This window comes from Notechis scutatus, chromosome 3 (genome assembly GCF_049901735.1).
Source record: "Notechis scutatus isolate UNSWTSFEM ecotype Mainland chromosome 3, rNotScu1.2, whole genome shotgun sequence".
Lineage (NCBI taxonomy): Eukaryota > Metazoa > Chordata > Lepidosauria > Squamata > Elapidae > Notechis > Notechis scutatus.
In genome coordinates this window covers 171887592-171915355 of record NC_142011.1, presented here as the reverse complement: position 1 = coordinate 171915355, position 27764 = coordinate 171887592, and the positions used below count along the sequence as shown (strand labels likewise).

Genomic DNA, 27764 nt, shown 5'->3' with positions numbered 1-27764 from the left:
TTGGTTTATGTAGTTGGTAAATTATAGTGTATCATTTATATGACAGCTACGTTTTTAACAATACACATTAAAATAGAAATCTCTGTTTTTTTAGAGTTAGCAATTAGCCCACTAGGTGGAGAACTTGCATTAAGATACATTCAACACATGTAATATAATGATACTAAGTAGTTTATATAACAAATGAATTTTCTCAGATACTGTTTTTTATCTACGTATCACAGAGTTGTAGTGAGATTCTGATACTTGATAAACTTAATTGCTGAACAGTATATTGTATATTAAAAATAAGTATTAACTGGGAAAAGCAAGCAGTATCCAGTCAATATAAAACGTTTGTAAATATTAAATGAAACTGTTTAACCTGTACTTAACTTTCAAATTGTAATCAGTGGACTTCAAAATACTTTGCTTTGACTGGATCACATCAGTTGTTAGTAGGTAATCAATTAGCAGAATTCTAATTATGAAGCATTCTTGGCTATTTCAGAATCTGAATCATCTAAAAAATCATTCCGAGGGCACCTAATTTGGCCCTTGTCCTTAGACCAATTAGTAATAGAAGACAACACCATAGGCTTTTTTCTGAAGTGGGATAGCCTTTGATGTCTCACCCAGGATTTTCCCACAATGATATGAGCATGCAACTCAGGAGATATCAGAATTATGCCCTAAAGACCTAAAGCATGTAAACATCATACATGATAAAGCAAAATGAAACAAGAAAGATTTTTGATCTTTTGATAAAAGCCCCTTTGAATGACATTTATGCTAATAAGGATCTCTATCTTAGATAAGTTATGTATCTTTAGCTGGGTCTTGGGTGAAAGCTTTTATCAGCTTTCTTAAACCTTGCATGTTGAAATTTCAACTTCCACAATTGGGTAATTGACAATTCTGAGAATTGTATCCAGAAACACTTTGAGAAATAGGAGAAGAAAATTGATGAATTTTATTTTTAGTTTACTAGGATTTTTGCTGTTTTTTTAAAAGGAATATGTTTTACCAGGCAAGACTAAGACTAAATTAAATGTGGATTTAAAAATAACAGAATGATTTGGAAAAATTCTACACTTACAGTAAAAGGAATAATATAAAATAACAAAAAAGTGACTTGGATAACTTTCCTATATTGGATTTACAAATAAAATTTGTTAAAATTCTGAAAGCTTTTGTGAACAGGGCAAGGAAAAAAAATAAAAAGAAATCAAATAAAAATGAAGACAACTATAAATGTCCCAGGATAATGATGCAAAGTCAAATATGGGTGGTTCACTGGGACCAGAGTTTTACTCTTCCAAACTTTCAAATTCTGAGAAATCAAATTCTAGAATATTATTTGATGAGATAAAAGTAAAAGAAAGGAATATAAAATTGGTTTATTTGATCAAGGTTAAAATAGATATGCAATTATCTTTAATAATCACACTCAACATTCAGTCCTTAATATAATTATATCTAGGTGGAGGGAAGTGGATTTCCTCAAGATCCTGTCTTGTGCGCAGTGTCCTTCAACATATTCATAAGTGACCTGGATCAGAGGGTTGAAGGGACAGTAATCAAATTTGTATATGACACAAAGCTGGGGGATTGCTAATCTTTGGTAGACTCAAGTTTTAGAAATATCTTGACAGATTTGAACATTGGGCCCTATCCGACAAGATATAGTTATAATTATGGCAAGAAAGTTCCTATACCTACAGAAAATACAAACAAATAAAAACCAAAACAGATGCACTGGTACAGAATAATATAGATATCCTAGTAAATCACTGCTTAAATATGAGTCAGCAGTGTGCTGCAGTTGCCAAAAAACAACAATGCAGTGTTGGGCTGCATCAATGGAGGGATAATAAATTCAAATTAATTGATACTACCGCTATATACTACACTGGAAAAGCCACATTTGGATATATTGCATCCAGTTGTCCTTACAATACAAAAAGGATGTTGAGGCCTTAGAAAGAGACCAGAGGAAAGTAACGACAATGATAAGGATTCTGGAGGCTAAATCCTATGAAAATTGTTAAAGAACTATATGTTTAGCTTAATGAAGAGTGAGGGGAGATATAATAGCATCTAATAGTTAAATAAATGTTATAGGGAAGAGGGCATCAATTTATTCTCCAAAACAACTCAGTAGGACTAGAAGCAACGAGTGTAAGCTTGAAAATAAAACTGAAAATAAAGAAGAATTTTTTGACAAAACTATTAAGTGGAACAGCTTGCCTCCTGGAGTTGTGATTGCTCCATCACTGGAGGTTTTCAAGACTGAACAACTCCATTGGTCCATTATGGTATGAGGACTCCTGTCTTAGGTGGGTGTGTACTAGAACAGGGTTCACCAACCTTTTGGATCTCAGGGACCACCAAATTCATACTTTTAAATCCCGAGGACCACTAATATGAATTTTTTTAAAAAGCTAATATATTTAATATAATTTTTAATGTTAATGTTACACACACACACACACACACACACACACACACACAAACACACACACACACACACACACACACACTTATTTAATTATAACAAAAATGTAAATGCTTAATGATAACAAAATAAAATGGCCAACTTTACTTTCTTTTAGGGTCTGCATGCCAATGTTGAAGCCATAGCATGCACCGGGCCACTACAGAGGACGCCAACACCTTTAAAGTAAACGAGCCGCATTTCAGGGTGGCATCTGCTGAAAACTCAGCAGCTGCCACCAATTTGTTTATGTCCCGATGGACACGGATGTCCCTGGGTGGAATCTTCTTCTGCAATTGATGTAGCCACCTTAAAGATGCCTTGGTGAAGAATGAGGCTGCTGTGGACACTTTCACTGCCCAAGCAGCTATCTGATGCGAACACTGAAGAATCTGTTCGGTCTTTTTGTCTTCAGTCTTAAGCACCTCCTCCGGCTCAGGTGGTATGGTGGAGGAGGAGGCCAGTGCAACCACAGGTGCATATAAGTAGGCAGTTGAAGAGCTGAATCCATATAAGTGGATATGGATATATCCACTGTATGTTACACTGTAAAAATTTCAGTCGTTGTTACTAAGGGAGGAACCTAATGTTGGAGTGGCGTACTATTTACATATGGACGCCCAGGAACAACTTTGGTGAGGGGATGACGTCCATCTGCATAGATGGACACTCAAAAAGAGTGTCACGTGGAGCAGAAGTCTCCTGAACTGCTTCTGTGCTGGAAGAAGACCCCATGCAGGCAGCATTCTTGGCCTTAAATAACAGGGATTTGAATAATGGGGTGGAAAAGGCCTGTGAAGGCAGTTAAGCCTGGTTTCATCCTCAGAAAGGTCCTGAACTCGTATTTCACCTTCTTCTGAAACTGAGGAGCCACTGTGCTCCAATCACCCACTTGCACGTTGTTCCTCTAGGCCTTGTAGGTTGAAACTGACTTCTGATAACTGCCATCTTCATGGTAATCAGATGGAAGGGTTTCTGCTCAGGTGTTGAAAACCTTATGCAAATTCCTGCCTGATGGTTTGGGAGATAAGATGTCTGATGGCAGGGGAAATATCTTCCTCTTCTGTGTGAAGGCCTGCAGCAGTATAAGTATATGAGGCCTCAGCAACAGGCCTCTTTCTAGGGATAGATTGTTGCCAAGTACCACCAGCTGCCATTGCTGTTGCTATGGGCCCAGAGGCAGATTTGCTCCCTTCTCAAGTAGGCAGAATGGCCTGCCCCCTTGTGCCATCTGGAGACAGATTCTGGCAACTAGGTCTCTCTCCTTGAGAAGTTGGAAACTGAGGGGAGACATTTTGGAGGGAAATTTCTTGAACTTCTAAAATGAAAGAAACTGGTTTCTGTCTCTCCTTCTCCTTCTGGCTCCTGGAGATGAGCTTCTCCAGGGCCCTATGCCTCCTTTCTTCTGCTCTGGATGGCTTCCTAGAGGCAACAGCTTTGGCCTTTTATTTTTTGCTGCTCCTCTGGCTGCTGACTGGAAGGTTGAGACTACCCTAGAATGGCTCCTTCTTTCAGGGCTAGTCTGGGCCTTACTGTCACTGGACCTATCCTCTTCCATATGTAATTCCTCTTCTTTTTTAAAAATATCTATATTCAGTTAATTCACTGAAGAGCCTGCCCTGGTTTACCCAGTAGGCCTGTTTGCTAGGGCCCAAGTCCAGGGGAAAAAAGGCGCCTTTCAACTGGGCCTTCTCCATGTTGAAATAGAGGCCCGCCGCCCATCCTCACTCACCGTTGCTCAATGGCTCTTGATTCTCCTATGCGGGTAGGGAGGATTGCACTGCCGGCCAGTACTGCTACGCAGTCGGCGGCCTTGGCTGCCTGGGCTCGCGGCCACTCCAGCCAGTCCTGCGACGAGGCATGGTTCCTATGCCTTATTGCCAGGCGCTAGCCTTGTGGCTATCCACGCGCTTGAGGAAAGGCCCTGTGTGGCGCTGAGGCGGAATGGGGCCGGAGCCCGTCATACCCATTTCAGCGATGGCTCTACCTGATGTTTATGGAGCCTGCCTGCCGAATTTGAGAAAAAACAAAGTCCTATTAAAACATTATGTTTGAAAAGCTGAGAGCTGAAGCCAGACACGTCTAGTCCAAGAGATGGACTGAGTAGAAGCTGGGTTTCCTAGCAACAGAGGCAGGTCTTAACAGCTTTGACAGACTCAGTCCGTCAAGCTTGGAGGAGTTACCCTTGCCTGGACAACAGCACTATGGAGAATAAAAGGTTCCTCATACTTCCCCTGGACACTGTCTGTGTCTTCCCAAGGAGGTATATCTCACAGTTTGGGAAACCCTGCTGTAGCCTTGTTACACTGAAAGATTATTATGAAAGACTTGTTAAATGGCTTAACACACAGCATTCTCTTGGTTAACAAACTCCATCATAAAAATAGATAAGGCTATTCTGGAGGCTATCATGCTGCCTCTTGATAATGGTAGCATTTTCTCTTAGTACTTCAAGTCATGCTGCTGGACAATGCATTTTAATTCCCTTTCTAGAACAAATCTTAAACTAACTGGTCTGTGGTTCTGAAATTACTTCAGCCTCTATTTATGTAATTATCAAACTTGTATGCCACACTCTTGCCAAACTTTAATAACCTGGAATGTAATTTGCCTCACCAGAGATCTAAATTCATTTAAAATAGCAAGATAGACTTTTACTATAACCTGACAAATCCTGAGTTTTTTTTCTCTATCCTTATATTAGGAAAGTTCCTTTTGTCATCTGAGACATCTCAGAAGGAACATATTAAATAGTCCCACCTTCTCTTTACCCTCATCCTTATGATGTCCCTGCTTTTCTGATACAACAGACCAACAGATTCCAATTGTTCTAAAATGTAAGACATACTATTATTATTGGAATTTCTCAGCAGCCTGATCTTAGTCTGAGCTTAACTTTTTTATTCTATGTATTCAGATTTCAGATAATACTTTTACTCCGCCTTACTACCCTCCTCTTCCATTTTCTATATATTTCTTTTTCTGCTTCAGCCAATAGGTATTGCTATTCATCCATGAAGGCCTGCTAAAATTTGTCCCATTTTAAACTGTTTTAGAAACTATTTGTGCCTATTCCTTCAGTATCTTGTTTTGGAAGATTTCACTGTTTTTGACTTGTTTATCTTTAAGATTTCAAGCCATGGCATGATGCCCACCTTTTGCCTGAGTTCATTAAAATCTTCTTTCTTGAAGGCCAAGGTTTATGACTGACTTTGCTCAGCTTTTCATTAGTTATCTTGAACTCCAATATGACATGATTGCTTTCCCATGAATACCACACACCTCCAGTCCATTGACTAATTCCTCTCTGTTGGTCAGGATTAGATCCAGGATAGCTGAAACCCTTGTTTCTTCTTGTAATTCTGAGAAATGAAATTGTCAGGAAGAGAAATCAGAAATTTGCTGGGCCTCCCATTACTAGTTCTATTAATTTTTCAGCAGATATTATCACTATAGTATGCCTCTTTGAAAATTTGGAACTCAATTTAAAAATCTAAATCCTTTAAATTTAGTACTCAATGCCTTATAATAAATTCCCATGTGGATATGACTTTGTTTTTAGAATTTTTAATTTTATCCAGAAGCTTTCAACAAAAGTTCCATATTTTAAGTCATATTTTTGGACTCATGCCTTATTTATCTACAAAATCACTCCACCATTGTTTTATTGTGTCTGTCTCCTGAATAAACATAATTTAAGCTTTAATTATATCCCACCAGATTTCTCTGATCTCAGGTCATATTTGTTTTAATATTTCTAGTTTTCTTTTTTGCTTCATACCCATATTGTGCATACTGATTACAAACACTGGAGACTTGAGGGTGTCACTATTTATTGATGTCCCTAGTACAAAGTACTCTTTCATGCTTTAGGATTCCCCCATCACCATGTGCAATCACATTCTAATATCTAAGATTTTTCTGAATATAATTTTGTCTCACTCTCTATTTGAGGCTTAATTCAAGGCTACTGGTTTTCAAAGCTTCTGTCAAACATTTTTCTCTTAGTTTATTTCTGCCTAAAGATTCCTTCTACAATTCTGACATCATCTCTATATCTAGTTTTTCATTTTAAGAACTCCCTTCCTGTTCCTTGCACCTCAACAGGAAAAACAAATGAAAGATCACTTGAAGAAAGAGGTTTGCCACCTTCCTATGCAGAATTTTATAATAATTTTAATCGAGAGTGTTCACTCTTTTCTAACCTTGTTCCTTGTCTGCAAATGATTACGTGGTAATCCTTCCACCAAAAAAAGATAAGAGAAAAAGGTATCAGAAAGTGAACAATGGCCCTATTACATTATTGCATCCACACTGCCCTCATCTGACATGTAACTCTAAACAAATATCTTCAAATGAATATTGCCCTTGCTAAGGAAAAATTAGCCAAACCTGTTTTGGGACTTGATACTGTGTAAACCAGAATATATAGCATATGCATATTAAACAAGCTCTGACTTTGCACAACATTTGAATCTAACCCATGCAATATCTGCTATTAAGTAAGCCTTTCTTAAAGAAGATTTATCTTGGAACATAGTAGCATCAGAGGCTAGAGCAGTGTGGCTACTAATAGCACATGCTAACACAACCTTTCTAAGGTACATTACTACGGGAAAAAGGAACATGAGCAACTAAATCAATTCCAAAATTTGAATCAAGATTTATTTGTGAAAGAGAGCAAACACTGCATTTAGAACTTCTGCACCAGAGACAAATTCTTTGTGTGTTAATTACACTTGGTCAAATAAAGTATTCTGTTCTGTCCTGCTCCACTCTCTTTTATACTATGATACTCTGATCAGAGCTTAATACCTTAGTCCTTTTAACAGATAAGAAAATTCTTATTAGGCAAACAAGTTACAAAACAATGACATAATGCTTTTAGCGGACACAGAGTCGACATTTACTGTACTTGTTAGAATAAGTTTATAAAGTCATGGGAAATCAGCACTCTTACAGAATAACATAGATGTTCCAATAAATGAAATGACAATCGGATGTAAATGATGGGTCTTTCTCTATAAAAACATCATCATTGTAGACCACTCTTCATGACAGAAATTTCTGGAAGTGAATCATGCCCTGATAAAAAACAATCTGTGAACTTCAGAAAAAGGACTGTCTATTTCATGAAGATGGAAAGGGGCTGCAAAACCATCACAAAGCAGGTTTCTAACAACCCATGATCAAGATAGAATGCATACAAGTAGAGAAAATGCAATATTATCACTACTCTTCCCAAGAGTGATTGTCCAATTAAATTTTCCCCAAGAGCAAGTCATACAATACCTTGGAAGTGGTAAAAGACCTCAAGTAGCAATAAAGGAGTTGAAGGTTACTCTCGCTCTGTCTAATGCCACCACTGAACAAGAATAGTGCATATGGGAGAGTGTATTAAAACCACTGCTCTCTAAAAAATATGCTGCCCCCTTTTTCAAGTTTGTTAAAATTCACCTGAATTGTTTAGAATGGGGTGTCAAACACATGGCCTGTGGGCCAAATGTGGCCCACAATATGCCCAGAGTTGTCTTGTGGGGCTGTCCCAGAGATGGCAAGGGTCTGGCCTATGCCAGACTGGCCCACCCTGCCCCGCAGACCGTGATGACCAGGCCATGCCCACCCTGGCCCCCGAAGGGCAAACAAAATCCTGATACAGCCCATGATGGGATCGAGTTTGGCACTCCTGATGTCATGGTTCCGAATAATGTTCCCAGCCAATTCAAGACTCTGAAGCCTTGGCTTCTTCAAAAATCCTGTTTATTAGGTACATCATATCGACACAGAGGTGAAGCCAACACTGAATAATTCCCGCATATTTGGTATAATTAAAAGAATAAAAAATAGATACTGTCCACCCCTCTTGTGTCACAGATCACATTAGCCAACCAAGCAGGTTATGAACTCTCCACATTCCCCCTGCGGTTGCTAAGGCATGCTGATTTGGCCTTGGTTCTCTGCCTTATCATTATGTCTGGCACATTGGAGGAAAACATTCTACATTCCATAAGTCCTTCCGCCCCCCATAAGTATTGCAACTAAGAAACAGAGCAAGAAAATATGGGTTCAGCTAGAATCATTTTGAGAGTTGACACCCGATTTAAAAGATTATTTAAACTATTTTCTGTGGTGGATGACACAAGACTGGAACTTTCTAACATTAATGAGGATTGATTGAAAAAAAATCCCAGAAAGACTGCATTGCAACAAAAGGATTTCATCAAAATATGAGTAAGATGGGAGATGGAGTGGGCCTGGATAGCTTGCTACCATTCTGAGAGCAATTGATTTTAGATTCTGTTAGCAAATTTTACAAGACAGTGTCAGCATATCTATCTGTGAACTAAAGTTTAAGCATATGAGTCGTGCACTACTACAATGATCTTAAACACAAGTAAAACTACAACAGAATGGCTAAAGCAGAAAAGAATTCACATTTGGAAGTGGCCAAGTCAAACCCTTGACCGTAACTCAACAGAAATCCAAAAATAGTCCAAAAATAATAAGTTGAAGTAGTTCTATTAGGAATGATGTGCCATTTGTCGAAACAATCAACATGGACAGGAAACGTTTGGTTGAAATCATGGATGCTAAATCATAGATTCCAAAATTTACTAAATGAAAAACTACACATATTTTTACCCCAACAAAATTAGGGAATGTTATGTCAGTGTGTTCAATAAAGACACAAGGTTCAACACTATTCTGTAGGTTGTTTAATCCAAATCTCATCTATTAACAGGATTGAATAGTTCCATGCTATTATTAGTATTTTTCAAGTAGTACAAACTATTGGAATGCTTTCATCTTTATCTTCCTCTTCCCAACCCCCCACCCCTGGAATACTGAAGCTTGAAATTAGAGCTTGCAAGTTTCTATGAAGGTAGAACTCAGAAAATTCCAAGTTCATTTATATTTTTATTTATGTTTAAAGAACTGTTACTTGAAAAAATGTGGATGCACAGTAAAGCAATTGTCTGCCTTATAAGCTATAGTGTTTGATGTTCAATTTTAGTTAGTAAGTTACATGAACCCAAGCAATTTGGATGACTTAATGATAGGAAAACCCAGTTAATAACTCACTAAATATGGTTTCTAATCAATATGCCTTATAGTTCCTTTCCTTTGCTTCCTTCCTATCAAATGGTACAACTATAAAACACATATACATTCCCATACATTAAAAAAAAAGTTACAGAATTTCTAGTGTTCTAATATTTTATTTATTTGAAATTTGCCTTTGTTATTTTTATAAATAACTCAAGACAGTGAACATATTCAACACAGCTTCCTTCCTATTTTCCCCACAATGACCCTGTTAGATGAGTTGGACTGAGACAGAATGAAGGCCCAAGGTCACTCAGCTGACTTTCATGGCTATATTTGTAAATTGCCTATATGCACTAAGATTGAGACAGCAGATAAAGTAACTAAAAAATAAAATCTATGAAGATGACCGTTGCTTATTGCCATCTGGAAGTATTCTAAAAGTGAGTTTCAAATGAACCAGGGATGTTTTCTAAGCCAGTGAGAACAAGCAGAAATGTACATTGACAAATTATACAAGTAGACCTCAAGTTACTATTTGTTCAGTGACCATATGAAGTTAAGATGTTGTTGAAGAAATGGTAGTTATGTCTAGTTCCTAAAGTTACCATTCCTGTAGTGCCCCACTGTCACATGATCATACTTGGCAATCACAGGAGCAGTTCAACACCCCTCCCTCTCCCCAAGCCCTGCTTATCTCCCTGTATCTCTGCCCCTTTGGTATCCCCTACACTTTGGTGGCTCAGCCAACTAGCTTGTACCCTGCGTGCCCTCTGTTAACTGCCCCTACAGCCCCTGCCAAATAAAACCGCAATAAAAATCCAAATCCAAATATCACCATATCCAAATTAAAGCCACAATCATAATATTAAAATAATATATCATAGCATGCACCATGCAGTAGAGCTTATCTAACATCTCAGGCCAAAGCCAAATTTTAAATCCTTGTTAAAATGGCAACAGGGTTGCAGCCATCTGAATCTTATAGGGATAGTGTTCTATATGGTGGGTGCTGCAACACCTTTAAAAAAAAGGAGTTTTCCCCCTTTCTTGATTTATACTTTTCAAAATTACTTAAAGCTTTTGATTGTTCCCTCTTCCCACCCTTCAATTACTGATTTGCCATTTTCAGTCTTTGTATATTTTAATTATGATTTTAGATGAGTTAACCACTGAAACAGAATTACAATAAAAAGAATATTTGAATATACTAACTAATCAATATGAGGCACACTATATAAGAGACTGTAAGATAATTCAATTATAGATCTGTTCATAGTTGGAAGAAATTAATGGCATCTCAGAAAACAGTTTTCCCTTGCGGTAACTTGCTTTGCTTCTCCAGATTAATACTTGAAATGAATGCTGTTAGCATACAGATCACACACAAAGAAATCTATGAAAACACATATACTAAAAATGGGTGTGAATAATGCGAAATCTCTCAGATTTGTAATGGTAGTATACAAAGAGAATAAATACATCTGACATTATAATATGAATGTCATAATATTTTAACCTAACATGACTTCATAACATGAGAAAGATCATAAAGAAATGTATGGAATAGGAAGACATAGCCGTCACCACAGAAGTCAGGGTACTGGTTTCTAGCAAGCTTCTGGACCAAATTCAAAATGCTGGTGATGACTTATAAGGCACTATATTGTTACATCAAGTACCACCTTGTGAAATTTGAATCTGCCTATTCAGTAAGTATAATAACTACTAGAGTCCTCACTTTACAAAAAGCAAGGGGGACATGGATCAGGCAGATTCCCCATGCATCCAGGCATACTTGGCCAATAAATAATTCTATTCAAGAATGTATTTTGAAATTCTTCACCTCCAAAGTTCAAGAAGCTCATCTCCTAATATTTCATAAAACTGTTAAAACATTATTTCATTATACTGTTAAGGAGGGTTGAATGTTTTGGATAGCTGTTGCTTTTATTTAGCATTTTTTGTCTATTGTACAGTATTTATTGGAGCAGGTTACTAGAATTGTGAAAAATCCTTCATATTTTTGAGTTTTTGTGCTGATTGGTTTAAAAGAGTTTCCCAAGTTCATCTGCTGAGTTAACAGGCATGATATTCCACTCTGAAAAAAAAAATTGGAGCCGGCCAAAGAGACCCCCGCCGTGCGCCCGGGAGCGCCCGCTGCTTTCCTCGCCCGGGGCCGGGTGGCGGCGTGTTGCACGGAGGCTGGTCTGTGGCTGGCCCAGCTCCTTTTCCTGCCGCTCAGCGGCCTCCGCCGCACCGCCCGGGCTCCGCTCAGGTATCCAGCTGGGGCTGTCAGGAGTTGCTACGCCGGCGCAGCTCCACGCGGCTCCAGTCCTGCGTTGCTCGGGAAGGAAAGGCAAAACCAGGAGCCGCTGCTGCCGTTGCAAAGCGCCGCCGCGGCTCTTCCTTTTGCCTTTCCCTTCCTGAGGCAACGCAGGACTGGAGCAGCCATGAGCCGCGCCAGCAACTCCTGACTCGGGGCCTCCGAGGGGAGGGGAAGGAGGAGAAGAAGGGGTGGGGGGAAAAGAGGGGGCGATTCCCAAAAAAATCGGAATTCCAATTTTAATCGGAAGAATATCATGCCTGGTTAAATATGGATTTGAATCTGGATTTCTGCAATCTTTAATATCTTAACAGCTATCCCACTTTGCTTTCTAAAGTATGTCCTTTCTTGTAAGATGTAGTAGTAAAAGTACAGGTAGTTCTCACTTACCAACCACAAATGAGACCAGCAATTCCATCACTATGCTACATGGTTATAAAGTAAAAATCACACGGATGTGCCCTACAGGTCACTTGTAGCTGCTAAGTTCAACATCATGTAAATGCAATTTGCAACTTCCTGCTATCTTTCCCACTGATTTTACTTGTTGAAAGCTGGCTGTGAAGATCGCAAATGGCAAACATGTGACCACACAAAGCTGCAATTCTTGTAAATGCGCACTGGTTGCCAAGCATCTGAATTGTGATCATGCAAATGTTTTTTCAGTACCATCGTAACTTTGAATGATCACTGAATGAGCAATTAATAAAAGAGAAATACTTATAAATTAATATTTTGTGTTATTTTTGTACCACTATTTAAGAAATACATGAATTATCCCGTCAAATATAGTCCAACCATACTCCCAAATGTCAATTGCCTACTATTCCAGAAAAAAGAACCTCGCATAAAATTATCATATATAATACCAATAGCTTTTTTTCTGTTTTAGATCATTTCAAGTTTGTAAATAAAAAATATTCTGTGCATTCTTCAAAAACTATAAAGTTCCAAGTGGAGAAGAAAGACGCTGGAAACATGATGACTGCTTGAAAAGATGGACAGGATCACATGCCTTGGAGCTCCTGGGTGAAAAAAGGGCAAAAAGGGATATCCTAAAATATTTCATTTTCCCAGGAGAGGGGTGGGTTTTAACTTCCAACAGTAGAAAACAATGGTACAAGACTGAAATAGTAGCTCCTGTAAGTACTGTTAGGAGAGGTTAATGGCAGGAATGATGGATCCTGGGGGGAAAGGGTCAGCCTAAAGGCTAGAAAGATTGCTCTTAAAGACAAAAAAGATGAGGTACTGGAATTACTATGTCCATAAGTAGGAGGAACTGGCATCATTCCTGGGACTGGAATGACAGTCACGAACATAGAACAGACCAAGAACTAGAAAAACCTTCCTAAAGCTATATGGGCCTGGTGTGTAACTAAAGAATAAACTCTTGAAAATGGGCAAAACTTCTTTTTCACAAGCATTTTTATTCTATTCAACTTTTCTGGAACTGTTATTCCAGTCATGCAGCTCATACTTTCAAGGCTCAGCACTAGCCCATTCCATGCCTTTCTATTATTCTGCTCTCAATTTTAGCCTTGCCCTTTCAGATGCAGGAATGTTTTTCCAATATATGATATCACTGTATTTCAGTTACCTGGGATGGTCATTTGAGACTTTGGCCTGATGCATTATGATATTTTTGACCCTTGATCAAGTGGATTAGACATATACATCTCTTTGGGAACAGCTTTAAATCTCCTTGAGTTTTAGACATACATATACTTAGAGTAGAAAAACTGTTTGCCAATATATATTTATTCAAAAACATTGCATGTTAATATAAGTGGATTAAATGGTGTAATTCTCCCCACTTAAACTTTATAAAAAAATGAAAATACTTAATTCCTGAGAAAAATACCAGCAGTCTTTGGACATGTTAAGGAATGAGTTTGGACTCGCAGTGGTAGGATTCAAATTTTTTTACTACCGGTTCTGTGGGCGTGGCAGGGGAAGGATACTTTAAAATCTCCAGTCAGAGGTGGTGTTTGCCAGTTCTCCAAACTGCTCTAAATTTCTACTACCGGTTCTCCAGAACTGGTCAGAACCGCTGAATACCACTTCTGGTGTGGAGTTGGGGGACCAAGCCTGGAATGGCTTGGATTGGGCTGGGTATTTACTTAACAACCTGTGATTCTTAGCAATGGAAATAAGTGTTGCACTAGATAAACTCTAATCCAGTAAGGCTCCTTAAGGACATCATACATGTTGGTACGCATAAATACATTCTGTGCTACTACCCTATTTGTCCAAATCTAAGTTGCAAGGTTGTCAAAGAATGCCTTCATGAGCACTCTTTGAACTGTTTTTTCCAAAGAGAATTCCAAAATCAAGTCACAATATTTCAGGGTTTTGCAAGTGGCAGCATTGTAAAACCAGTTTAAGAAAATATGTTTTAAACTAAAAAGCACCTTTCCCCTCTTTGTCATCCTTTCCATTAAAAATATGTTTTTAAAATTAATTTAGCTTTTACTAAATTAGTTTTGTAAAGTTGTATTTTTCTTTATGAAGTCATAAGGCTATATCACTTTTATCTGATGCCTATATACTACAAACTTTCTCATTGTTTGTCTGTTTGTATCCTCATATTAGTTTCAATGGTCCACTATATGCTAAATTTTAAAAAAATCTGGGACTCATTATTCCTGTGAAATGGATATTTCTATGATCTTCACACCAGTTTGATTTGCAAAGTTGTGGCTGCTGCAGCATCCCTACAATCATGTAATTGTGGTTTCCTATGTCCCTGCTAGCTTCCGACAAGCAAGTCAATGGGAAAACCAGCAGGAAGGTGGAAGTTGCTCCCACTCCCACATCATTCTGTTTTTCTGTTTAGGTAATTAAATGTTGACTAAATATTGCAGTTTGTTTGCAAATACAATTATTTTTCTGTTTTATGATACATACTCCTCTTAAATGATCATGGAATAATACAGCATTGATGTAAAAGAAATATTGTCAGACTAAAATTTAATATTTATTCTGATCACATCAGACTTCACTACTTTTATCTCAAAGAAGGACCCAACAGCTTACAGAATTGTCCAGTATAGATTAAAATTCAACTAAAAACAATTTATCATGTAATATAGTTCTTTTTCCCAAGTAAAAGAATTGACCCTAACATCAATGAAACCATTACTTTTATTGGTGGGAGAAGAATTTCTTAATTTCATTTTCTTATTTTACGAAATCCCAGTACTGTTTCAAGTTTGAGAATTTCTGGCATATGAATAAATGCAATCCATACTTATTGGCAGATGTATCCATCTAAGCATATCAACAAGACAGAGTTTCAGAATATTTCAGTCCTGTGACACAATGATTGTATCATGTATTCATGAATGTTGCTGTTTAAGTTGTCTGTCCATCATGGTTTGATTCCTTGTATTCCTTTGATTCCATTTTTTTTAGAGATGATAGTTTGAATAGGGATTGGGGGTAGGTTTTTATATTGTTGGTCACATACTGGTGAACTCATGTTAGGCAACTCTAGTTGAGATAAACTGTATTTTTATAACAGCTATTAATTCTGAAAGTCATTTGCAATTTTCTTCTTAGTATAATACTCTGTACAGGGCAAGAATGTGACATTTAGCAATAAGAACTGAAAGAGTCTTTTTATACATTTAGTTAGAAATACCTAAGTCTCATTGAATTATACAATAGAACTTTGAGAGCTTCAACGACATCTGCAAGTTTTTTGCTGTCATTAAAAAGAGCAAAATGTTTTTATATAGTATTTCTGAAGATGATGTAACTAGGAACAGAGAAGGCCTTTTGATAAATGCTATGCCACAATTATAAATCTGTTTCGAAAAAAGAATTCTTTACTTTTTAGCTGGAAAATTGGGGTGTTTGGTCATTTGTAGAGGGAACTTCTGCAATAAATGCATAGTAATTATTAGTGCATAATCAAATGATACCAGAAATATATTATGGATTGTCCTTTAACAGGATTAGTTTCTACAGATACTGAAGTAATTATCAAAGTTATTAAGTTATTTTCCAGAATCAAAGGAGTGCAGTGCTCTTGATATAATACAGAAGAGTTAGATATAAAGGTCTTATTTTAGAACAATGAATAATATAAACAAAATCATGGAAAAATATGCATACTCTCTTTGCACTTTAGTACATCTACTTAACTCCTGTTAAGATGGGGGTTACTTGAAAAAAACCTCATTTTAATTTAGAAATATTTATCTTAGGTTCTTTTTCTATGAAAAACAAACCCAGTTAGCAAGTGTGCATGTACTAATATTTTACAATCAGTCACATGTAACCATATTTTTAATTACAGAAAATATCCAAATTCTAGTGATCAGCATTTGAAGTTCATGAAACTCAAAATTTGATACCAAAGGCCATTGTAAATTAAAAAGTCAATTTTCCACAATCCAAAATAGCAGTCCATCAGGTACAGGCAACATAAGAGGACTGATCCCTTGGAAAATACTGTACTGCAAATCCAGAATCATGGAACTGTAGAATTGGAAGATAATATGACCTAACTTTCTGCAGTGTGTTTAGGAGAATCAGTTAAATCATCTATGAGGGGTAGCTGTGCAGTCTCTCTTAGGGAGATGGAAAACCCACATTCTCTCTAATATTCCCCTGTTGCATAGGTCTTATTGTCAGAAAAAAAAAATCTTCAAATTTAAACAAAATGTAGCGGTTGCAAATTATACACATTATTTCTGACTCTGATTTCTGTAGCCATAGTTCTTGATCATCTTCCTTGTTGCTTCCCTCATTGGATCAGAATAAAGCTATAATGTCTCCCTTCAGTTTTCATTTCCCCAGACTGAACATTCCAGATTCCTCATAGGATATGCCCTCTAGTCCAGCAATCCCTAATCTTCCCCACTCCACAGACTGGAAGCAGAGGGGATGGCTTTGCACATGTGCCACTTAATCCCGCATATGCGCAAATGGAGCTTTGTGCACTCGACTGCCACTTGCGCGGCCCAAGTCCCAATGGGCTGCAGACCAGCACCAGTCCACAGACCAGGGGTTGGGGACCCTTGCTGTAGTTCTTCGATTTATCTGCACTGCCCTCCTTGGAACCCTCGCCAAAATATCAATCACCTTTTGAAAATGTGATGCCCAGAATTGTACACAGTACTTCAGATATGATCTCACTAATGCCATATAAAAAGAAATAATGACTTCATGCGTCTTTGGTATATGGTTTCTTCTAATCAAGACCAGAACAGCATTAGCCCTACAAGCAGCTGACTGAAATTAATGACATATTCAGCTTGTCAATTTCCACATCCAAGGCCACCTCAGATGTGTGTCTCCAAATAATGGAGTTTTATTCCTGTATGCATATCTTATATTTTGTGGCTAACTAGCCAGTTGTAGATCCATCTTATTATAATGCCATCCAAGCCACACTTTAACTGCTTGTCATGTTAAACTTGGTTAATATCAAGTAAATTAGCTTCCACATTTGCTTTCTTCAATAGAATAGTTACCATGTCACAGAAGGAGACAAAATTTGCCTCATGTGCTCTGTTTTTGACAAAGGCATGTTGGCTCTTAGCAATCGGGTTATTTTTAAGATAGCTTGCTCTATTGCCTGCTCTAACGTCACCCCAGATATCTATATCAGGCTGGTTGAGCTATAATTACTGGGATTTTTTAATGAGGGGGGTCAACATTTGGTGTGTGTGTGTGTTTATATACATGTGTATATGTATATATACAGACATAAACAGGCACTTTATTGCAGTTGTTTCTCAGATGTGACCATCAGCCAGAGGAAACAGGAAGGCTAAGGAATTATTATTCTTAATTTCATTTCAGTTCTAAATATGGTGAACCATGGTCCCAAAGTATTGCTGAAATACAAATTTGAGCAGAATCCATTAGCATGCCAAATCTTAACAGAGGCTAAACCCTGTAATTTAGCAACATCTGGATTACCAGTCATCATCACTGAAAAATGAAGTTGTGTTTCCAAATCAATTTTCTATCACCACTCCAACCACATCTCTTTCTTCTCCTCCCCTTCTTTTTTTTTTCTAAACAACTTCTTGGATTTTTTTAGTTTTGATGGCTCCATCTTTCTTTTTCGTATGACTGGAATCATTAACTCTTCCTCATGGAACTGAAAAGAAATTTGTTAAATATAGTGTTCTCTCAGATGAAGTTTTTATAATAGAGTTACACTGTCTTATATACAAAATTGTGTAGGGAACCGAAATAAAATATTTATAACACTCCCTTGTTTCCTAATTACTACTTCTGATTTAACATGGACTAGTACAATATGCGTTAGTAAGAGTTTTCCATCTGGAAATACACCAAAACAAACTTGAGTATTGAATATGGTATATTAAATATTGAAAAAGCCTTCACATATTCAAGGCACTTGAACTGACCTAATATTGTCATTGCCTCTAATGGTTTTTGGAAAGCTTATTTTTAAATAGCTTATATTTTTAAATAGTTAATGTTCAAGGAAAGACATAATGTAACCTTTTTTAAAAATCTCAAATTTTAATGGTGCCATTTTTTAAAATGCTGTAAATGTTCATGATTTAATTTTATTGGAAGCATTTTAATAATCAGATTCTCCTGTATATTGCAATACCTGTAAATATACTGAATTTGGTCTTATCACTATTTGTGTAACAAATACAATTCTACTTGGAGCTATGTTTCCTAATATTACTTTTATGTAGTGTTGGTTTACGTAGTTGGTAAATTATAGTGTATCATTTATATGACAGCTACGTTTTTAACAATACACATTAAAATAGAAATCTCTCTGTTTTTTTAGAGTTAGCAATTAGCCCACTAGGTGGAGAACTTGCATTAAGATACATTCAACACATGTAATATAATGATACTAAGTAGTTTATATAACAAATGAATTTTCTCAGATACTGTTTTTTATCTATGTATCACAGAGTTGTAGTGAGATTCTGATACTTGATAAACTTAATTGCTGAACAGTATATTGTATATTAAAAATAAGTATTAACTGGGAAAAGCAAGCAGTATCCAGTCAATATAAAACTTTGTAAATATTAAATGAAACTGTTTAACCTGTACTTAACTTTCAAATTGTAATCAGTGGACTTCAAAATCCTTTGCTTTGACTGGATCACATCAGTTGTTAGTAGGTAATCAATTAGCAGAATTCTAATTATGAAGCATTCTTGGCTATTTCAGAATCTGAATCATCTAAAAAATCATTCCGAGGGCACCTAGTTTGGCCCTTGTCCTTAGACCAATTAGTAATAGAAGACAACACCATAGGCTTTTTTCTGAAGTGGGATAGCCTTTGATGTCTCACCCAGGATTTTCCCACAATGATATGAGCATGCAACTCAGGAGATATCAGAATTATGCCCTAAAGACCTAAAGCATGTAAACATCATACATGATAAAGCAAAATGAAACAAGAAAGATTTTTGATCTTTTGATAAAAGCCCCTTTGAATGACATTTATGCTAATAAGGATCTCTATCTTAGATAAGTTATGTATCTTTAGCTGGGTCTTGGGTGAAAGCTTTTATCAGCTTTCTTAAACCTTGCATGTTGAAATTTCAACTTCCACAATTGGCTAATTGACAATTCTGAGAATTGTATCCAGAAACACTTGGAGAAATAGGAGAAGAAAATTGATGAATTTTATTTTTAGTTTACTAGGATTTTTGCTGTTTTTTTAAAAGGAATATGTTTTACCAGGCAAGACTAAGACTAAATTAAATGTGGATTTAAAAATAACAGAATGATTTGGAAAAATTCTACACTTACAGTAAAAGGAATAATATAAAATAACCAAAAAAGTGACTTGGATAACTTTCCTATATTGGATTTACAAATAAAATTTGTTAAAATTCTGAAAGCTTTTGTGAACAGGGCAAGGAAAAAAAATAAAAAGAAATCAAATAAAAAATGAAGACAACTATAAATGTCCCAGGATAATGATGCAAAGTCAAATATGGGTGGTTCACTGGGACCAGAGTTTTACTCTTCCAAACTTTCAAATTCTGAGAAATCAAATTCTAGAATATTATTTGATGAGATAAAAGTAAAAGAAAGGAATATAAAATTGGTTTATTTGATCAAGGTTAAAATAGATATGCAATTATCTTTAATAATCACACTCAACATTCAGTCCTTAATATAATTATATCTAGGTGGAGGGAAGTGGATTTCCTCAAGATCCTGTCTTGTGCGCAGTGTCCTTCAACATATTCATAAGTGACCTGGATCAGAGGGTTGAAGGGACAGTAATTAAATTTGTATATGACACAAAGCTGGGGGGGATTGCTAATCTTTGGTAGACTCAAGTTTTAGAAATATCTTGACAGATTTGAACATTGGGCCCTATCCGACAAGATATAGTTATAATTATGGCAAGAAAGTTCCTATACCTACAGAAAATACAAACAAATAAAAACCAAAACAGATGCACTGGTACAGAATAATATAGATATCCTAGTAAATCACTGCTTAAATATGAGTCAGCAGTGTGCTGCAGTTGCCAAAAACAACAATGCAGTGTTGGGCTGCATCAATGGAGGGATAATAAATTCAAATTAATTGATACTACCGCTATATACTACACTGGAAAAGCCACATTTGGATATATTGCATCCAGTTGTCCTTACAATACAAAAAGGATGTTGAGGCCTTAGAAAGAGACCAGAGGAGAGTAACGACAATGATAAGGATTCTGGAGGCTAAATCCTATGAAAATTGTTAAAGAACTATATGTTTAGCTTAATGAAGAGTGAGGGGAGATATAATAGCATCTAATAGTTAAATAAATGTTATAGGGAAGAGGGCATCAATTTATTCTCCAAAACAACTCAGTAGGACTAGAAGCAACGAGTGTAAGCTTGAAAATAAACCTGAAAATAAAGAAGAATTTTTTGACAAAACTATTAAGTGGAACAGCTTGCCTCCTGGAGTTGTGATTGCTCCATCACTGGAGGTTTTCAAGACTGAACAACTCCATTGGTCCATTATGGTATGAGGACTCCTGTCTTAGGTGGGTGTGTACTAGAACAGGGTTCACCAACCTTTTGGATCTCAGGGACCACCAAATTCATACTTTTAAATCCCGAGGACCACTAATATGAATTTTTTTAAAAAGCTAATATATTTAATATAATTTTTAATGTTAATGTTACATACATATATATATATATATATATATATATATATATATATATATATATATATATATATATACACACACACACACACACACACACACACACACACACACACACACACACACACACACTTATTTAATTATAACAAAAATGTAAATGCTTAATGATAACAAAATAAAATGTTCTGGGCTGGAAGCCTCCCCCCATCTGGCACCTTCCAAAGAGACAGAAGAGCAGGCGGGGTGTGTGTGTGTGTGTCTGAGCTGAGGGGCCTGGGGCAACTGCTGTTGGGAGAAGCAGAGGGAGAAAGGGGGCTTTGCTCTCCTTGGGGGGCAGCGCCCCTTGGCTGCCACTCCAGGGGCTTCTCAGCAGGCATCTGCCTGCAGAAGGACTGCCGCTCTTGGTGATTAATTGGGGGAGGGGAGGGGGAGAAAGTGGGAGCTCCTTTCAGATCCTGGGTGGAGGATTGAGAGGCTCAGATCTGCAGCCGAGGAAAAGCTGGGGGGGGGCGCTTTTCCAGCCTCACCTGGAGACAGGCAAGGAAAGGTGTCCCTGGGGGCGCTTCGCTCGCTTTAGCACTTCGCTGCCAAACCCAGCCACAGCCAGTGATTATTTGGGGGTGGGGGGGAGAGAGAAAGTATCTCTCGCATTACCAGGGGAGGAAAGGAGACAAAACAAAGCTCACTCTTTCACTGAGACCTACAAAATGGCAATCTACCGTGTTCCAGGAGTTCTTCAAAATCATCAAACGCTCCTACTTGCAGTTCTCGCGCCTCCCAGCTCAGGTTCCTGAGATGCACACTCCCACACACAGTGGTGGCGGCAACAACAGTCCCCTCCCCCAGTGCCTGCCGTCAGCTCTCCCCATTAGTTTTCTAGCCTTGAATTGCTCCCGGCTCTCTCTTTCCTCCTCCCCACCCACGTGCAGGCAGGAAAGGGAGACAGAGCCTTGCATAGCTCTCCCCCTTTCCAGCCCTTGCTGCCTCTCCCAACATCGAAGCCTCGGAAATGCAGGCAAAGCCGCCATAGCGGTAGTGCCTTGAGTTGCTTGCTTCTCCACTACTGCCTCCTCCTCCTCCTCCAGCACCAGTTCTTTTTCTGGGTAGGGCATTTCTTAACTAACCGAGCATGCTAAGGCAACTCAGGACGCTGAAACAAGATGGCGGCGCCCAAGCAAATATTCTTTGCGGCCCGGTACAAAACGATCCACGGACCGGTACTGGTCCGGGGCCCGGTGGTTGGGGACCACTGTACTAGAAGACCTCACATTCCTTCCAACCCTATGATTCTATGATCCCTTAATGGACTTTTGCTGACCAGGACTTAAAGGCTCCTCTTTAAGCCTTTTAGGATTTCTTGATAGATGAGAAATGCAATATGGGTTGTATTTCAAGAGAAGGTGATAAATTACTAAAATTGTTTACAGGTTGACTTATGATTAGTTACTTATGAAATTAGGACAGTCTCCCTGAAAGTACTTATGATTGGTTCCGAAGTGCTGACGACAACCCTCCCATGGTCACATTTGAACCACTTGGCAACTGGCCTGCTTTTATGGTCATTTGCAGAGTATGATCATGACCATATTTTGCCAAAATCGCATTTACTTCTGGTTTTCAGCAAAACTGGCCCATAGTGAACTGTTGTGGCTCCGGACTTGGATTCAGCCCTGTGGTGTAGAGCTAAGGAGGAGGACATGGGAGAAATGAGCCAGCATGGCTCAGTGTTGGAAAACGGAGAGGAGATGGCGAAGGAGGACGACCTGATTAGTAGAATGGCGGACTCCTCCTCTGGTTAGATCGAACAGCCGGAGGCGACGAGAGTTTAGAGAGTAAGGGGCGAACTGGAGGTTGGTTGTGTTAGAAACCTGAGGGGGGTCAGGTGAAGCCTAAAACTAGGACCCCTGGTTTGAAAATTGGACAGCGATTCGGGGAAGCCCTGGCTGTGTTGCAGGAGGCTGTGATGTGAAAGGCTTCTGAAACCCTCTTAGTTTGTTTTGCTTTTGAGGGCGACTGCTGCGTTGCTTATTTAGTGAACCATTGTAACTAACAACTATCATTACTTATGCCTATGATGGGGGAGGCTTCTTTATGCTTTTAAGTTGAGGACTACCTATGTAGACGTGATAAACAGGGAAGTCATGTTTTATATATTTATTTTCTTTTTCTTACCATATTATTTTTTCTTTCTTTTCTATTTTCCTTTCTGCTTTTTTTTCTTTTCTCCACTATTCTTTCTCTTTATTGTTTTCTTTTTTAGTTTGTATTCTTATTTTTTAATTATAATGTTTAATAAAATTATCACACAAAAAAGATCTGCGGTTTGTTTTTGAGAATCATCCCAATACGGTTTTCTTGTTAGTTTGGCAGGTTCTGAATATTGATACTAGTGCAAGTTTTACACTTTATTCTGAATTTTAAAACTAATTTCTCTTAGCATCACCAGTTTGATTAACTTGTATTTCTGTACGGTTGGAGATATTTTAACATGCAGTGCAACTCCTTTTCTCTTTCTATTATTTTGTAGTCTTTTGAACAAGTTATCTCATCAAAGTGCTTTATTCCAGTCATGAAAATCACCTTACCAATCAACTCACTTTCTTATAAAAGATTATGGCTTAATTCTTTTCTCTCTGATAGTTTGAGCATTGAGACTTTCTCTCTGATACTTTCAGCATCGGAGGCTATAGTTCTTCCTAATTTTTTTGAGTGGTTTAATCGGGTCCAACTCAATTTATTCTCTTTTGAAATGCATAAGGCTCTCTCTGAAACGTTAATTTTTGGATTTCTGTCTTCCACAGGTTTCAATTTGAAGTCCTCCTGAGTGATATCAGAGTGCTATAGCAAAACACATTATTCTCAATGTTTGTGAGATGCACTCTCAGGAGGTAGTGCCAGAAGAGTAAAAAAAAATGGCTTAATTAGGTAATTTGTTCTTTTTGCTAATGCAACAAATTTTAACAATGAAGAAGGCTGTTACAGAATATAGCAATCTAGCCCCAGAACTTAAACATTTCATTTTACACAATAATTGAAATAGAGCTTTCCAAATTATGTCATAAATATGGGGTTTGGTCTGACATAACATGCTGAGGAAAAACAATGGTTTCAAAAGATCAGGCAGATAAACAGATGGGCTCTCTACGCACTGGAGGGAAGGTCATGATAAGAGAGAAAATTAGCCATTTTAAAGAAAGGTCAACTTTATCAGAATGTATCTATGCCTATGATCTGTGCTACACTACCAATAAAGTCTAAGGAAATTGTTTTCCAAAGCCACTGTGGGGATGCAGCAGTCTTGGATGCTGGATAGTCAGAAATTTTGTGTAGCAACGAATACGTCTGCTTTTACATAAGGCCAGGAAGTGAGTTGTTTTAAATTACAGGTAGTCCTTGAGAAACACCAGGTCACTTAACAATGGTTGAGAGTTACAACCAGAGGTGGTATTTAACTGGTTCGCACCTACTCGGGCGAACCAGTAGCGGTTATTTGGCATGAGTCGCTGAACTGGTGGTGACCCCTGGCTGGCACGCCCCCAACCCGGTCACTCACTTGTGATCACTCTCCTAGCTTTCCGTTCCCCACGTCCTCTTTCTCACCGGGGGAAAGGAAGAAAGGCATGGACGCTGCAAGTATCGTTTTCCCAGTGTGAGTAAAGTGCCTGGAGTGAGAAAGAGTGCAGTCTGACAGAAGGGGTGGGAGTGAATCGAGCCTTGGAGCACTTTTGCAACATAAAAGAAATGCGTTTTGGAAGCAGGTCCTTTAAAAACTTCTCCAAGGATTCCCCATGGACACTGCAAGTATTGCTTTCCCATTGTGAGTTAAAGTGCTGGAGTGAGGAGTGTGGTCTGACAGAGGGGGTGGGGGAATCCACTCCAGCCTTGGAGAAATTTAAAGAAGCTGCTTCCAAAATGCTTGTCTGTTAAGTGCTCTCTCTGTGTGTATGTGTGTGTGTGTGTATGAGAGAGAGAGAGAGAAAGAAAGAAAGAAAAAAGAAAAAGAAAGAAGAAAGAAAGAAAGAAAGAAAGAAAGAAAGAAAGAAAGAAAGAAAGAAAGAAAGAAAGAAAGAAAGAGGGAGAGAAAAAAAGAAAAAAATAGGAAGAGGAAGAGAGATAAAACTCTGTGCTATTTTTAATTGTTTCATTATTTATCATGTGTTAATATTTTACACTGTCCCTACATCTAGAGTGATTTTTCTGCCTTTCTTTTGCCCAGGGCTAACACATATCTTTCAGGGTTTACATGCATTCAATGTCAATAGTCCAGAGCATAAAATACACATGTGTTTAACAAGAGTTGAAAGGCACCTTGGAGGTCTTCTAGTCCAACCCCCAGCTCAGGCAAGAAAGCTGAGGATGCCAAACTCTGAGTAGAAATCCTGGGAAAGGTGTCAGAATAATACTTAGAAGGGACCTTGGGGTGAACCCTATACCGTTTCAGAGAAATGGCTGTCCAGTCTTTTCTTAAAAACTTCCAGTGATTGAGCACCCAGAACTTCTGGAGACAGGCAGTTCCACTAGTTAATTGTTCTCACTGTCAGGTAGTTTCTTTTTAGTTTTAGGTTGCTTCTCTCTGTTCAGCTTCCATCCATTGCTTCTTCTTTGCATTCTGCTTCTTTGGAAAATACATTGTCCCCCTTTCTTTGGGGCAGCCCCTTGAAAGCCTATTGCCTATCACACTCTTGAGTAAAGCATGTGAGCCATTTCCTCCTTTCAGTGGTCCATGAAAGTACATCTATAGTATGCAGATAATAAAGTCAAAAAAGGTGAACAACATTTTTACAGAACTATAGATAAGTTGAGGCTGGGTGACAAGGAATGGCTGGGAGGGGAGGGGTCAGGTGAGGCACCCCTTGATGTGAGTGACATTGAGTTGGCCACGCCCACCCAGTCACATGACCACCAAGCCATGACCACCAAACACACCCACCCAGTCACATGACCACCAAGCCACGCCCACCAAATAAGCCACACCCACAGAACCGCTAGTAAAAAATGTTGAATTCCACCACTGGTTACAACAGATACATCAAAACAATGTATAGCCCTGTTTCAAAGTTATAACAGCTGCAGCCTCCTAAGCAGCTCTAAGGGATCTCTCTCAACATGGATTTCCTATTGTGTGCTTGCTTACTCTCTTGTAATCTTTCCCGCCAGTGAATGTAAATACAAACACTAATTTCCCTTCCTCAGTAATCCCAGAATCGAGGTGGAATTCCAAAGGGTGGTGAAACAGCAAAAAGGGTTATAATTTTTTTTCCTTTTTCCCAGCTCCTCATGAGTTGTGTTCTGGAAAACTTCCCCACCAGTTGGGCTCACCTGGCTGTTTGCGAGTGGTATTCTTCCAATGCAGTAAGTACTGTATGTTCAGGGAAAACTTCTTAATCTTTTTAAAGATTTAGTTCCATATTGGCATATCCCTTAATGTTCTTGTTATTTGGCATTTGTCCTGCAAATTCTAAATTAACCATCAATGCACAGTTTAAAGACAACATGCCCAACATTCAGAATCTCTCATTACCCTTGATCCTTTCATTTTTTTATAATAAATATTTTAGATTTGTATTCATTCATTCATTATTTATTTTATTAAATTTGTATGCTGCCTAGCTTCCCTGCAAGGTCAGATGTTTATACAAATACACATACTTAAACATCATTCATATTCCTTTTTATAAGCTGATTTCATTTTCACCAATCACATTCTTATTCATTTTTGCATCTCTGTAGAGTTTTAATTGCAGGAATGTTCCAATCTCGGATGGCAAACCTCAGATAAAGAATGTTTCCAAGCAAATACAACTCAGGCAAACAAAGTCACTAATTTATGGATAAAGGAGGATTAGAGAGGGGAAGTAGACATATGTTAGATTTTAACTAGAGATAATTAATTATATGGATGACTGTACTAAACAGTAACCAAAGTTAAGCAGTAACCAAAGTTAACCAATGATGGAAGATAACTAAAAATGTATATAAATGCAAGACTATACTCCAATAAAGATCATCATCATAATTCAGTTGTTCATGATCAAACAACTCGATTGCCTCGTCATTACAACACATCTCCAAATGGCCTAATTGTTTTTTGTGCTCTCTTGTCTCAGTCTTGCCAGTCCATTCATGTTACTTGATAATTTTCTCCTAAAACATATTCATTTATGCACAATTTTCCCACAACTAATTTATGATTATTCCATTATCGCTGTTCACTGAGGCATAACTGAAGAATGAATTTCCAGCTTTACAAGTTTCAAAGAACTGTTACATAAACAACCACTTGCAAACTTCAAAATCTACAATAAAGAGATAAATTCCTCAGAAGTTCATGAGAAATAGTTAAAAAAAGAACCAGGAAAATTCTGCTGTAATGTATAAAGAAAAATAATAGTTCTGAGCTGAAACTAGTTCAGTTGCTGGAACAACTTTCATTTCGTTTGTTCATAATTATATTTTCATTCTTCTCTCAGCTGGTACTAGGATTAGAATCCCTGCAGGCAGTCATTCAAAGACACAATTCTAGGTAAGCTAAGTTTACTGCAAAACAAGGAAAGCTGCAAAGAAGAAATCTAGTTATTATTGAGTGTAAAATGCAAGCCATATTTATCGTGGAACCAGCATGCAGACTGTACTCTTTCATCGTACTATAGTGAGCTAAATGCTTTTGAGCAGGACAATTAGCACTTGTTTCTTATTATTTGTTATTTATTCATTTATTATTGTCCTGTTCCAGTCTGATAGACGTGGAAATAAAAGCATTACAAAGATGA

The 27764-nt window shown here is 37.8% G+C and overlaps 1 long non-coding RNA gene across 1 annotated transcript in view; it reads left to right on the top strand.

Moving 5' to 3' along the window:
• The window catches only part of LOC148131478 (uncharacterized), a 33996-nt gene extending 6232 nt beyond the window's left edge, over positions 1-27764 (top strand). Inside the window, exons 2-4 of the long non-coding RNA XR_015748914.1 lie at positions 23796-23919; positions 26266-26346; positions 27465-27764. This is a non-coding gene — a long non-coding RNA (uncharacterized LOC148131478). The remainder of the gene's footprint in view (positions 1-23795; positions 23920-26265; positions 26347-27464) is intronic.